The following is a 12,871-nucleotide window of genomic DNA, read 5'->3' on the forward strand; positions in this document are numbered from 1 at the left end:
GCATTGCTGAAGAACCTTTGCGTGAGCTGAAGGAAGGTATGCTTCCATATCACTTGTCTTAGGGTGTCTGCTGCTGTGAGGAGACACCATCACCATAGCAACTCTTATAAAGGAAAACACAAATTGGGGCTGCTTACAGTTCCAGAGGTTTAGTCCCTTATCATTATGGTGGGAGGCATGGCAGTGTACAGGCAGACATGGTGCCAGAGAAGGAGCTGAGAGTTCTACATCTTGATCCACAGGAAAATGTACTACAATTTTATGCATATAGCTTGAGCATAGGCGACCTCAAAGCTCATCCCCACAATTACACTGTGGTAGTTTGAAAGAAAATGGCCCCCAAAGGGAATGGCACTATTAGGAGGTGTGACTTTGTTGGATTAGGTGTGGCCTTGTTGGAGGAAGTGTGTTGCAGCAGGGGTGGACTTTGAGGTCTCCGATGCTGAAGCTACTGCTAGTGGGACAGACCTTTTCCTGTTGCCTGCATATCAAGATGTAAGAACTCTCAGCTGCTCCAGCACCATGTCAGCCTACACACCACATCGCATCGTGATGATAATGGACTAAACGTCTGAAAATATAAGACACCTCAGTTAAATGTTTTTCCTTAGAGTTGCCATGGCCATAGTAACTGTTAGAAACCCTAAAACAGAAGTTGATACCAGAGACTGGGGTATTGTGATAAGGCCTGACCATGCTTTTGTTTGAAGAAATATGAACCTTGGTACTGAAGATTAGAAAAGCAGTTGAACACTTAAGAGCAGCTTAATAGGCCATACTAGTAGGAGCATGGAAGACAGTGGTACTGAGGGTGATTTGAACTAGGGGTTGGGTGGGGGCTAACTCTAAAGGTTTCAGAGGATAATTAAATAATTAATACATGGACTAAAGATCATTCTTGTGATATTTTGGTGAAAAATGTGGCTGTCTTTTACCCTTGTTCGAAGAGTCTGCCTGAGGCCTAAGTGAAGTGTTTTAGATTAATTCCATTGGCAGAGGAAATCTAGTATAGACTCTGTCGTGTGGTTATTAGTGGTTAGTCTAATGAAGACTTATAATAAAAAAGGAGCAATCTTAGCAAGAAAAAAATACAAGATATAGAATAATTTGAGGAGAAAAGGAGCACCAGGAATGGAGTGAAGTGGAGTGGAGTCCTGTGCTCAAGGAGACAAACAGATTCAGAAGTGGAATAAAGGGAGTGGGGAACCTCAGGGCCAGATCCCATCCAGACTACTTTCCAATTTGTGAAAAGGAATTAAAGACAAGTTTGGAGCCAGGTGTAGTGGTGCATGTCTTTAATCCCAGCACTGGAAAGGCAGAGGTGAGCAGATCTCTGAGTCTGAGGTCAGCCTGTTGAAGTCCAGCTCAGCAGGTCAGAGAAACTAGAGAGGAGATGTGGATTGGCTACTAAACACACACATGGAGACTTATCTGAGGGGACAAAGCTTAATTCTTCATTTTATTTTTCTTTTATTCCTTTTATACTACTAAGACAAAAATTTCTATGCAAGAAAAGATTACCTCACAACCACAAGTTACGTATTTTCCAAAAAGAAAATCTTTACACAGGATGAAATCACATTATAATCACAAGTCACATGCTTTTGTTGGAAGCCCACGAGTAGTTAAACATTTTCCTTTGCATTAATTTTCCCACCATAACATCTTCACCCCAAAGTAATGATTCTTTTATTATTAATTAACAAAGTTTTAAGCAAGTCAAGTACATTTCAGTCGGTTCCGTTATACTAGCATGCAGATGTTTATGGTTTTAGTGCTGCAGATTCCTCTATTTCTACTCTACAAGTGGTCTAGCTAACCGTCTATTTTTCTTTTTTCTTTACACACACTAGGGTCATTTAATTTCTTTTCACAACTTTGTTTTTTTAAGATGCATACCAAAGCATGTGGTTAATTTTGTAAGCTACATGACTAAGGAACTCAGACCTAACCTTGGGTGGTAGGGACATAATTGCTTGCTTTTCTCATTAGCCTGTTTTTTCCACAGGAAGAATTCATGGGTCTAGAATGCATGAAACTCCTTTGTTCTTATTTTCTGTCCTCAGTAAGTTTCACATCTTGCTAAAGGGGGGGTAACTTCTATCCTTATTTTTGTCTTTCTCGTATTTCTTATTGGAGCAATTATCAGAATTACCTAAACCTTTCCCCTAATCATCTTTACTAACTGTCCTAACTACCTGTATCTTTAAGTTGTTGATCCAACTAAGCGTCATTGCGCTTACAAAATAAATCATCACTGGACAACTGACTTTAATTATATTAGATACAGTGGGACTCCTTTACACAGTAACCACATCATACCAAGTACAGTAAGAACACAATAGCAGCAAGCAGGAGAAAGTGCAGCAAAAGCAAGGGGCATTATGGGGACAAGAACTCTGAGGCTTTGCCTCTTCCATTGTAGCTATCTGGTGGATTGTATCCCATAAGCTCTATTGCTGACTACAGCTCCTCCAATATGGCCACCATCACCAACCTGGTCTACGGAGCAAGTTCTAGAACAGTCAGGCTCAAGCAGTGAAGGAAACTTGGAAACAGAAAGCTGGTGAAGGTGTAATTGGGAGATCTCTGAGTTCAAGACTAGCCCAGTCTACAGAGCAAGTTCAGGACAGCCAAGATTAGGCAGTGAAGGAAACTATCAAAAACAGAAAGCTGGTAAAGATGTCAGTAAACAAGGGGGCCATGTTCCAGACCCCAGTAAGCAGCAGAACTTGGTAGCTTTGGCCATGTGGTTCTATCATACCATATTGGGATAGAAGCAATCCACAGGGTCTCATCCTCTGCGAAAACAAAAGAAGACGCTCTCCAAAGCATCATGTTCTTAGATCCGAATTCTGAAGTCATACCCTTATGATATCCATTCTGGTCTATCTTGGCAGTCCATATAATGAAATGTCTCTCTGTACTTAGCTCCTTTACAGTCAAAAATTTCAAAGAAAACACAATAATACAAAGAATCCAGACTCTCTGTGAATTTTTCATTTTTACGTGGCTTATTTTTCTTTATGTCTTTTAATCTATAACTATCTGTACTCTGTCTCTTTAAAGACTTTACCCCTTTTTTAAGGCATTAACTTTATTTTCTATATTTTTTTCTCTCTCCCAAGCCTACATACATTCATCCAACAGTGTGACCCATTTACAGGTCTTTTATGTCTGAATCTGTCTTATTGTGAATCTGTAATATTTTACTATCCAGGAGCATTTTTGCTTTGCAGTTTTAAATCACTAAGCACTCAAGAATCTAAGCTGTGACATTCCTAGGTTAAAAACAGGTACTGCGGGCAGAGTCACTTGTGAACTGAATCAGTTGCAACCTCTGAGCTGCAGAGGGGCAGGCTGCTCTAGATGTTGGTTCCACCTCTCTCCAATTTCAAAATGGAAGACTACCATTTTCTACTAGCTCTGGGGTCATCAGGTAGGAGCCGCACTCAGTAGTTTAATTCTGAGACTGAGCGTGCGGCACAGAAACTCTTTCTATCTGAGTTACAGCCAAATCTGACAGGCAGAGCACTGAGCAGCCTGGAAACATCTCTGTGTATGGCGGCAGGAATCCGCCATGCTCTCCTGCCTGCCTAAGCCTGATCCTGCTGTCTGCCCAGGTACAGGCAGGGAGCACTGAGCCATTGGCATGGTCTCAGAGTACCTTTCCCCCCTACAACCGGAGCAGGAACACAAACATCCAGTCCCATAACAGCCATTGAAATGCTTTAAAGCCAGAGTTTGCACTGGCGGCACAGGCGCAGGAAGCCCGTTTTGAAATGATATGGCTTTTTTTTCTGTCGCTATTGCTGAAACAGGAAATCTCCTTACGGCACATCCTAGCAAACAGCAAAACGCTGTGTTAAACTCTCTCTTCCTTTTTTTTAAAGCCCTCTCAGGTTTTTAAGTAGATTAGTCCATCACGTTGGGCGCCAATTTGTAGTAGAAGGGGAGCGGGCCTGCTTTTCGTCCCACCCAGCTCCGCATATGCGCGGCTAGCTTTATACCCAAAATAACAACACACAAATTGTATTCATTTAAACACTGCCTGGCCCATTAGTTATAACCTCTTATTGGCTAGCTCTTACATATTGATCTAACCCATTTCTAATATCTGTATTGCCACTTGACTGTGACTTACCGGGACGAGTCTAACGGGTGTCCACCTCAGAGAGAAGAGTCATGGCGGCTGACTCACTCACTGCTTTCTTCCTCCCAGCATTCTGTTCATTCCACTCCACCTACCTGAGTTCACCCTATCAACTATGCCAAGGCAGTTTCTTTACTAACCAATGAAAGTAACACATAGACAGATGACCCTCCTCCATCATTCCTCCACCTGAGAATAATTTCTCTGGTGGGTTGACTGTTGGAGGAGGGCCACTTGTTGGTTCCCGGCCACCTGGCTAGCTTAGACCCGAAGTAATAACAGAAACCATATTAATTAAATCACTGCTTGGCCCATTAGCTCTAGGTTTTTATTGGCTAACTCTTATATTTAACCCATTTTATATAATCTGTATATTGCCACGTGGCTGTGGCTTACTGGGTACTTAGTGTCTGGGGGCTCCATGGCTTCTTTCTGACCCTACCCTTCTTTCTCCCAGCATTTAGTTCCATCTTTCCTGCCTATCTAAGTTTTGCCCTGCTATAGGTCCAAAGAAGTTTCTTTATTCATTAATGGTAATCACAGCATACAGAGGGAAATCCCACATCAAGTTGACATCTGAATTATCAATTGCTATAAGCTGTAATTACATCATGGCCCACAATAGCTCATGATAAACACTCCTGACAGTTATGTATATCCTGTGACATTATATGTTGGAAGTATTGATCAGCTTTTTGAGTTTACAGGGGATTCAGTTAAGAAATTGCATGAATCTCAGAAGAGACTTTAAACTTTAGACTTTTAAATAAGTTTAAGACTGAGATAGACTATGGGGACTTTTGAAGTTGGTACTGAATGCATTTTTGCTTTGTGATGTGGCTTCAAGTCTTGGAGGCCAAGGAGTGAAATGTTGTGGTTTGAAGAACTATACCTTCCTCCACCTCCAACAAGGCCATATCTACTCCAACAAAACCATGCCTCATAATAGTGCCACTACCTTTGGAGACCATTTTCTTTTAAACCACTGTTGTAGAATTATTATTAATAATTTAATAATGTATTATTTTAAGATGTGTTGCATTTTTATGCTGTGGAATATTTTCTTAATGATGCAAAGGTGTGTTGCATTCTTTTATGTTGCATTTGTTTAACTCTGTGAAGCTGTGTTACTTTGCCTGTTTAAAATACCTGATTGGTCTAATGAAGAGCTGAACAGCCAATAGCAAGGCAAGGGAAAAGATAGGTGGGGCTGCAGGCAGAGAGAATAAATACGAGAAAAAGATCAAAGGAGATAAAGGAGCAAGAAAAGGAGGAGCAGGAGCCAGCCACCCAGCTACACAACAAACAACAAAGTAAGAAAGAAGAAAGGGTATGCAGAAATAGAGAAAGATAAAAGCCTAGAGGGAAAAGATAGATGAAAACAAGCCAAGCTAAGACTGGGCATTTGTTAGTAATAATAAGCCTCTGTGTGAAATTATTTGGGAGCTGGGTAGCAGCCCCCCAAAAGAGTAAAAAAAAACAAAAACAAAAACAAAAAACAAAAAACAACCAGCCAGCAACAACCTGCCACACACGTTGTGACGTTGGAGCTAAGATAATGATCCCTGAACTCATACCTAGATCAGGACTGCTTAATTATGAGTGCATCTTCTTTGTGTAATCTGCCTGTCTACACTTCTCTAAGTGCTAGAAATTGGGGCCCTTTGCTACCACTTACTGTTTTATATGGAGCCGTGTATCTAACCTAGGACTTTTGGATGCTGGGCAAGTATTGTACCACATCCCTAGTCTCCTTTTCTCCCTTAAGTTTCTTTGGTCTAGGATATTTTATCACAGACAGCAACAAAAAAATGGTGACCAGAAGTGGGGACATTGCTATGCTAAACCCAACTGTCGTAAGTGGGTCATAAGTCATTAGAATGGTTCGTTTCTGGACGATGGAAGAGTTTGGAACTCTGGGTTAGAAAAATTCTTTAATTCTGTAAACAAAGCTTAGTGGGCCATTCTAGGGGAATCTTGGTGGACAAGAATGCTGAGATCAATGTAAACAGTGGAGATGCAGCCCAAGGTTGCAGAGAAAACAGGACTCTTAGCAGGAAATGGCCTAGGAGCCATTTGTGTGATTGGTTTTGGCCAAGAATCTAGCTTCATTTGGTCCATATCCTGATGACTTAAGTGAAGTTTAATTTAAAGATAGTGGACTAGTTTATTTGACAGTGGAAAACTCAGAACAAGAGTTCATGGTGCTAAAAATGCAGTTACAATTGTTAAAGATGCACCATAGAACCTTCACCTGGCATTGGATGGAGAAAATGACAGAGCCCCACATAGGAGCACCAGACTGAGCTCTCAAGGTCCTGATGAGGAGCAAAAAGAGGGAGATCATGAGCAAGGAAGCCAGGACCGCGAGGAGTGCTTTTACCCATTGAGACGGTGGGACAGATCTAACGGGAGACCACCAAGTCCAGTCGGAATGGGACTGATGGAACAGGGGACCAAACCGGACTCTCTGAATGTGGCTGACGGTGGAGGAGGACTGAGAAACCAAGGACAATGGCAATGAACATGAACTCTACAGCATGGACAGGCTCACTGTGAGCCTTGTCAGTTTGGTTGCTCACCTTCCTGGACTTAGGGGGAGCTGAGAGGACCTTGGACTTAACATAGTGAAGGGAACCCTGATAGCTCTTTGTCTTTGGAGAGGGGTGGAGTGGGGGTATGGGTGGAAGGGAGGGGAGGGAAGGGGGGGAGGAGGGGAGGAGATGGAAATCTTGAAAAATTAAAATTAATAAAAAAAAAGCAAACCCCCTGCACTGTACTGGGTCAATAGGAAAGATGTCCTGGGCAAAACCCCAAACCTAGGGAGCTCCATCTTGTAAAGACCTGAATCCATTTAAAGGAAGAAAGCATAAGCTGCAAGGGTTCCTTGTTCCTCAAAATCAGCTGCCTGTGGGAATGTGAGAATGTGCAGGGCCAGCACACAGAAACTGATGTAACTGTGGTCCAGGAGGGCCAGGCAGGCTCCATCCCAAGATGACAGAAGAACTTGGTAGTTTCATCCATCTGGCAGGAATTGAAGGTGTGAGGGATTCAGGATTAAGAGAGTTATGAAGGAAAGCTAAGACCAAGCAATCAATCTGTGCTTGTAGTCCATGCAAGGAGGCCCTGAGAGGTGATTGTATGACTGTGTGAAGGTGAAGCCTTATTTGCAATGGAGACCCAAGGACATTGGAGATGCCAGGACTATGGACTTCTCTCAAGAAGAGCTGTGAGCATGGAGTGGAACTAGCCCCAAAGAGGCTACCTGTGTTGCAGGTGGCAAAGCTTGAGGCGCAGAGCTACCTAAGTCTTTGGGGACCCAGATGATTACATACACACTTCAAAGACAATGTTCCCTCATAGCCGCACATTCTGACTGACTTTGGGTACTGTGGCCGTAACAGACATGTCAGAGGTATATGACCTTATTGTGTGCAAGAGTCTCGGATCCTGCCTGGAAGGAATTGAACATCTGATATAGGAAGTGTGGTCAATTGCCCTGCATCTAAGTTACCCTTTGGTTTGGGGCTCTCTACAAATGGAGATATCTGGCTCATTGGTGACACTCTGAGAAGGAATTCCTATTAAGCAGTCAGTACATCTTACCCCCAAACACTTGTCTAGTAGTACTGACTTATGTTTCAGCTACTAAGCATGTCAGTGGTTGCTCAGCGGGAGAAGTAGTCCAGAATTGCAGCTAGGAGCCTGAAGTTGTCCCTTGATCTTTTAGGGACCTGCACTCAAGTAAAGGTAGATCCTTGATTTCACCATAGAAACAAAGTTTGGGATGAGCTAGTAGGAAGCACTGTTATAGTTTATTAAACATAAATGACTGGAGCTGGAGAGATGATTCAGTGGTTAAGAGTACTAGCTAATCTTCCAGAGAATCCTGGTTCAGCAACCAAATGGCAGCTCAAAGCCATCTGTAGCTCTATTTCCAGGGGATCCTGTGCCCTCTTCTATCCTCTGTAAGCTCTGCACCCATTTGAAAATTCTAAATTAATTTTTAAATTGAAAATAGATTTTTTTATACAATTGATTTCCCAACCCCACCCTGACCCTCCCTACTCTCCCACCCATCCAAACCCTCACCCTTTCTTTCTCTCCTTCTCATTAGAATATAAATAGGTACCTAAATGTAGTAATGAGCTGTGGGCCGGATTCCCGCCGCCCTGCTCCCTCATGCTTAGCTTTACATGCAAAATAACAACACACAAATTATATTCTTTTAAATACTGCCTGGCCCATTATTTTCAGCCTCTTTTTGTCTAATTCTCACATCTCTTGCTTTAACCCATATCTAATAATCTGTGTAACACCACAAAGTGGTGTCTTACCAGGAAAGATTCAGCATGTCTGACCTGATGGCTGGCTTCATCGCATCTGGCATCTCTCTGAGGAGAGGCACAGCGGTCTGTCTAACTTAGGAGAGGCGTAGCATCTTACTGATCCTTCTACCTCACTTCCTCTTCCTGTTCTGTCTACTCCACCCACCTAAGGGCTGGCCAATCAAATGAGCCAGGCAGTTTATTAGCCAATGAAATCAACCCAAACAGAAGACTCTCCCACATCACCTAAAACATAATAATAAGATAAAAAATAAATCAGAGTAGGACAAAACAAACAAACAGGAAAAAATAGCCAAAGAAAAAGCACAGGAAATACATACAGACACTGAACTTTACACATTCACACAGAGAAAACCCATACAAACAAAATGAGGAACCATAATATATGAGCAAAAGATCTGTAAGGTTTAAAAATGCCTAGACAAAGCATTGTGGGGAAAAAAAACCACCTCCAAGGGCATGGGGCCTGCCCTTAAATTGTGGTTCATATATCCAGTGAGAAACTCAGTTGGAGAAAACTCATTTTCCCTTTGGGAGTGGTTTTCAATTAGAGATAGCTTCTGGGTTAGGGAAGTGTCTACTTCCCCTCTTAGCATTGGGGCCCCATCCAGCTTAGACCCATGCAGGCCCTGCTCATGATGCCACAGTTGTTGTGAGTTCACGTGTGAATCCGCCCTGTTGTATCTAGAGGGCCTGGTTGCCTTGGTGCCCTCCAAACCCTCTGACTCTTAGAATCTCTCCTTCTCCTCTTTTGCAGAATTCCTTGAGCCTTGAGAGGAAGGATTTAACGGGGACATCACATTTAAATGTTTTAAAATATCAGCACACCTTTAGTTCCAGTACTTGGAGTCAGCGGCAGGTGGATCTCTGTGGGTGCAAAGTCCAGCCTGGTCTACTTCTAGAGCTACTTCTAGGACATCCAGGGCCACACAGAGAAACCATGTCTCAAAATAAAACAAAAATTTTCCAAGTCTAAAAAAATTAAAAATAAAAACGTCCTCATGGAAAGAAGACACATGTAAGAGTGCATGCAGGCCTCTCAGAGGAGTTGGTTGTGTTTAACTGTCTTAGCGGTGGCCACATAAACCCCCTCAAGCTACCATTCAAAGGAAGGCTGAGGGGCCACAGAGGATCTGCAGCTGAGGGCACTTGCTGACCTTGCAGAGGAACCAAGTTTGGTTCCCAGAACCCCCATGGTGGCTCACAACCAGTTCCAGGGTCTTTGATACCTTTTTTTCTGACCTCCATGGGCACCACATGCATCTGGTGCACTTACGTACATTGAGACAAAATACTCAAAAATAAAATTGGAAATGCTCTACCTTTTCTTTTTCTTTTTTCCCTTTTTGCAGTGTGAGATTCCAAGATGACTATAGTACTTTGGTTAGTATTCCTACCTGATAAAGAGAAAACTGTGGTTTTTATCCTTGTAGTTAAATTACAAGGAGTTTATAAGACATTCTTTTACTGTAAATGTGATTTCTACAAACTGCAATTGGGAAAATAAAAAGACCATATAGACTTAGGTCATATGCTTGATTAATTTGCTATTTAAATATCTTATTTGGAAATATCTTTATATAAAAGAAATATTGTCTATATGTCAACAACCTTCACAATAAATATTGTATTTCTTGGTTCTCAGCTGGTGAGAAACTAGAGTCAAACTCCAGAGTTAATCTCTCTTTTCCCATGTACCCTTAACGTCTTGATGGTTCAGTAGTTAAGAGCATTGACTGCTCTTCCAGAGGACCCAGGATTGACTCCCAGCACCCACATGGCAGCTCACAACCATCTGTAATTCCAGTTCCAGTAGATATAACATCTCCTTCTGGCCTCCTAGGGTATCAGTAACACACATGGGGCACACATATACATGAAGACAAAACACATAAAACAAAAAAAAACATGCATATAAATAAATAGAAAAATATGGTTAAAAAAATCTTTTACTGTCTTTCTGTCCTCTCTAAATTTCTCCCTCTGAGATTTTAATGCCTTAATTTTAAGAGTTATTGAAGTTTGGACATTACAATATGACTTAGTAAGGAAAAGCACCTGCCACCAACAATGATGACCTGAGTTTGATCTCGGGGACCCACATAGTGGGAGAGAGCCAGCTCCTACATGCTATAGTCTGACCTCTACATGTGTTTCATGGCATGTGTGTGTCAACACAAAATAAATGAAAATGTAAAAACATATGTATAGAAAAAGAGTCATTGGAACTGAAGAGATGGTTTAGCAGTTAAGAACACTGACTTCTCTTCCAGAGGACTCGGGTTTAATTCCCAGCACACACATGGCAGCTCATGACTATCTATAATTCAAGTTTCAGTAGATCTTACACCTTTATACAGATATACATGCAAGCAAAACACTAACATAAATTTTTAAATGTATAAAAAACAAATGTATAAAAGAAATAAAGAAAAAGAGTCACTGAAGGCTAAAGATTTATTTTCTATAGTTTCTTTCATGCTGAACAGGTTTGTAGACCCTACCTATCCAGGGGTCAAAAGTTTCAGTCTGTCTAATCTAAAGAATACTTGAGAAGGTCTGGACTCAGTAGGTCAGAGAGTCATCATTCAGTGGAACTCTAGAAGAGAAGAAACCATTACTTGAGATATCAAAATATTATATGTATAATAATATATATAATAAAGCACATATGATATTGTTATGCCTCCGGTTAGCACCAAAAGTAGCAGAGCCTTTTTAAAAACATAAGGTACCTAATAAATATATCAGTAAATTGTTAAGATATAAAAGGCAGAACCAGATACAGAATTAATTTGGGTATGTTAGTCTTAGAGGACTGATTTTCTATTGCCTCAGTTGTTAGGTATATATCCGTAGTTGTCTAGTAATGGCATAATGTCATAGTTAACTTCAGCTTTCAGTTTTACCCAACACTCCCCTTGGAAGGAGGGAACCTCAATTAAAGAAATTTGCTCCATCAGATTGACCAGGAAAAAGGTCTGTGGGGTATTTTCTTAATTGTTAGTTGACCCTTGGAGAATTTGGCCCACTTTTAGTGGTAGCATCCCTAAGCAGGTGAGCCTGAGCTGCATAAGAAAGCAAACTGATCAAGTCCTGGGGAGTAAAACAGGAAGCAGCATTTCTCCATAGTCTCTGCTTTAGTTCCTGCCTTGGCTTTCCCCAATGATAGATTATAACCTCTAAGTCAAATAAACTTTCCTCCCAAGTTGCTCTTGTTCGTGGTGTTTTTTCATAGCAACAGCAAGCAAACTGGTATACACAGGTTCTCCTTGTATCACTATGAGATCTTAAGAGCCATCAAGTCTTATAAGACAACTGTCTTATTATCTTGATTTTTGAGTTTAAGATCTAAAGCTCTTGGGCTGTTGAAATAATGCATATAGCTATATATAGTAGGTTACATATTAAGTATGTAAGTAAAACAAACTAATTCTCAGGATTTCAATGTTGGAATAAATTCTAAGGAAAATGGCAGGAGGTTATAATCACTGACTATATATTCTATCAAGAGTGGTGTTTCAATCTCATTCCCGTTACTGTGATAAAACACACTGGCCAAAGGCAACATGGAGAATGAGAGAGTTTATTGGGAATTGTAAATCCCAGGTTACAGTTCATCCCTGAAGGGGAGCCAAGGCAAGAAATAAGATAGCTTGTCACGTCACATTCCCAGTGAAGAGCAGAGAGGAACAAAGGTACACGTGCTGCCAGCTTGGTCTCACCTACCTTTCTCCACTCACACAGCTCTGGACCCAGCCTGGGGAATAGTGTTACTCTCAGTGGACGGTGTCAACTAACAATCAAGACAATTCCTTCACAGACATGCCCACAGACCAATATGTTCTAAATAATTCCTCAGTTGAGACTCTTTCCAGGTAACCAAAAGTTGTAGCAAGTCAACTTTAAAAACTTTCACAGGTTTCTAAAAGAGGAAAACAAGCAAACCAAAACAAAAACTAAGATCGCAACTACTGATTTAGACATGGAACTAACTTATCTTTGTAATTAAGAGGAAGATCATTTAAGTTTTTTTGTTTTGTTTTGTTTTGTTTTTCGAGACAGGGTTTCCCTGTAGTTTCTAGAGCCTGTCCTGGAGCTAGCTCTTGTAGACCAGGCTGGCCTCGAACTCAGAGATCCACCTGCCTCTGCCTCCCGAGTGCTGGGATTAAAGGCGTGCGCCACCCACCGCCCGGCCGATCATTTAAGTTTTAACAGGTTGCAGGTTTGGGCAACCCGATCTTTCTGAGAAACTTGAAAGACTCAGAAAGGAGAGCTTTTATTCCACAGATGAACTTCTCTCAGGCTGGGCGGAGTGAGTCTCTGCACATTGAGGTGTCAGGCAGACATCAGAAGTCTGTTTTGTTGT

This window comes from Arvicola amphibius, chromosome 4, assembly GCF_903992535.2.
Source record: "Arvicola amphibius chromosome 4, mArvAmp1.2, whole genome shotgun sequence".
Lineage (NCBI taxonomy): Eukaryota > Metazoa > Chordata > Mammalia > Rodentia > Cricetidae > Arvicola > Arvicola amphibius.